General features: G+C 56.5%; 1 non-coding gene across 1 annotated transcript in view; it reads left to right on the forward strand.

The window, feature by feature from the left end:
- Positions 1-2,419: 2,419 nt before the first annotated feature.
- The window catches only part of LOC144423676 (small subunit ribosomal RNA), a 1,810-nt gene continuing 1,729 nt past the window's right edge, over positions 2,420-2,500 (forward strand). Inside the window, exon 1 of the ribosomal RNA XR_013476141.1 lies at positions 2,420-2,500. This exon is cut by the window's right edge and continues 1,729 nt beyond it. This is a non-coding gene — a ribosomal RNA (small subunit ribosomal RNA).

The raw sequence follows: 2,500 nt of genomic DNA on the forward strand, positions 1-2,500 counted from the left end.
TAATTTCGAATGAGCCAAGAAAGAGCGGTGCGGGGCCGGTCGGAGCGCACCCTTTTCTCGGTGGCTGGCGGGCGAGAGAGTGCTGCGTCGCCGGCATCGGCGTCGAAAGAAGCCGAGCCGAAAAAAGTTAAAGTACAAACGTGCAAGCATACTAACCTAACCCTAGGTAAGGCATGTCAGAGCGAAAGACAGTAAACTCGAATGAGCCAAGAAAGAGCGGTGCGGGGCCGGTCGGAGCGCACCCTTTTCTCGGTGGCTGGCGGGCGAGAGAGTGCTGCGTCGCCGGCATCGGCGTCGAAAGAAGCCGAGCCGAAAAAAGTTAAAGTACAAACGTGCAAGCATACTAACCTAACCCTAGGTAAGGCATGTCAGAGCGAAAGACAGTAATTTCGAATGAGCCAAGAAAGAGCGGTGCGGGGCCGGTCGGAGCGCACCCTTTTCTCGGTGGCTGGCGGGCGAGAGAGTGCTGCGTCGCCGGCATCGGCGTCGAAAGAAGCCGAGCCGAAAAAAGTTAAAGTACAAACGTGCAAGCATACTAACCTAACCCTAGGTAAGGCATGTCAGAGCGAAAGACAGTAATTTCGAATGAGCCAAGAAAGAGCGGTGCGGGGCCGGTCGGAGCGCACCCTTTTCTCGGTGGCTGGCGGGCGAGAGAGTGCTGCGTCGCCGGCATCGGCGTCGAAAGAAGCCGAGCCGAAAAAAGTTAAAGTACAAACGTGCAAGCATACTAACCTAACCCTAGGTAAGGCATGTCAGAGCGAAAGACAGTAAACTCGAATGAGCCAAGAAAGAGCGGTGCGGGGCCGGTCGGAGCGCACCCTTTTCTCGGTGGCTGGCGGGCGAGAGAGTTCTGCGTCGCCGGCATCGGCGTCGAAAGAAGCCGAGCCAAAAAAAGTTAAAGTACAAACGTGCAAGCATACTAACCTAACCCTAGGTAAGGCATGTCAGAGCGAAAGACAGTAAACTCGAATGAGCCAAGAAAGAGCGGTGCGGGGCCGGTCGGATCGCACCCTTTTCTCGGTGGCTGGCGGGCGAGAGAGTGCTGCGTCGCCGGCATCGGCGTCGAAAGAAGCCGAGCCGAAAAAAGTTAAAGTACAAACGTGCAAGCATACTAACCTAGCCCTAGGTAAGGCATGTCAGAGCGAAAGACAGTAATTTCGAATGAGCCAAGAAAGAGCGGTGCGGGGCCGGTCGGAGCGCACCCTTTTCTCGGTGGCTGGCGGGCGAGAGAGTGCTGCGTCGCCGGCATCGGCGTCGAAAGAAGCCGAGCCGAAAAAAGTTAAAGTACAAACGTGCAAGCATACTAACCTAACCCTAGGTAAGGCATGTCAGAGCGAAAGACAGTAAACTCGAATGAGCCAAGAATGAGCGGTGCGGGGCCGGTCGGAGCGCACCCTTTTCTCGGTGGCTGGCGGGCAAGAGAGTGCTGCGTCGCCGGCATCGGCGTCGAAAGAAGCCGAGCCGAAAAAAGTTAAAGTACAAACGTGCAAGCATACTAACCTAACCCTAGGTAAGGCATGTCAGAGCGAAAGACAGTAATTTCGAATGAGCCAAGAAAGAGCGGTGCGGGGCCGGTCGGAGCGCACCCTTTTCTCGGTGGCTGGCGGGCGAGAGAGTGCTGCGTCGCCGGCATCGGCGTCGAAAGAAGCCGAGCCAAAAAAAGTTAAAGTACAAACGTGCAAGCATACTAACCTAACCCTAGGTAAGGCATGTCAGAGCGAAAGACAGTAAACTCGAATGAGCCATGAAAGAGCGGTGCGGGGCCGGTCGGAGCGCACCCTTTTCTCGGTGGCTGGCGGGCGAGAGAGTGCTGCGTCGCCGGCATCGGCGTCGAAAGAAGCCGAGCCGAAAAAAGTTAAAGTACAAACGTGCAAGCATACTAACCTAACCCTAGGTAAGGCATGTCAGAGCGAAAGACAGTAATTTCGAATGAGCCAAGAAAGAGCGGTGCGGGGCCGGTCGGAGCGCACCCTTTTCTCGGTGGCTGGCGGGCGAGAGAGTGCTGCGTCGCCGGCATCGGCGTCGAAAGAAGCCGAGCCGAAAAAAGTTAAAGTACAAACGCGATGCTAATGAGCGAGCCGTTGTCTCGACTAATATGTAGGGGGCGTTCGATCGAGCGTCTGGCTTGAGCGCTTGTCGGCCTAGCAGAACGGTCGCATTGTTATGCCCGGGTTTTAGGCACCGCTGCAGGCGGCCGGCAGAGCTCTTGTTTGTGCGAAACTGAATGGATCGAGCCCGAGAGAGGGCGAGCAAAGAAAAAACGCAAATCGCTCCGCCTGGCACTGCCGGCGAGAGCGTGGACGTCGCGGCCAGCGACTGTCGAAGCTGAGTACGGCCGCAGGCGATCGCCTCGGTCTTAAACGAATGCGACGAGCACGCGCCGGGCGGCCCAGCAAGGGCCGAGTGCAGCTGTCGCAGCTATCTGGTTGATCCTGCCAGTAGTGATATGCTTGTCTCAAAGATTAAGCCATGCAGGTGCAAGTACGAGTTCTCGTAAAGC

Source organism: Styela clava, chromosome 5 (genome assembly GCF_964204865.1).
Source record: "Styela clava chromosome 5, kaStyClav1.hap1.2, whole genome shotgun sequence".
Taxonomy (NCBI): domain Eukaryota; kingdom Metazoa; phylum Chordata; class Ascidiacea; order Stolidobranchia; family Styelidae; genus Styela; species Styela clava.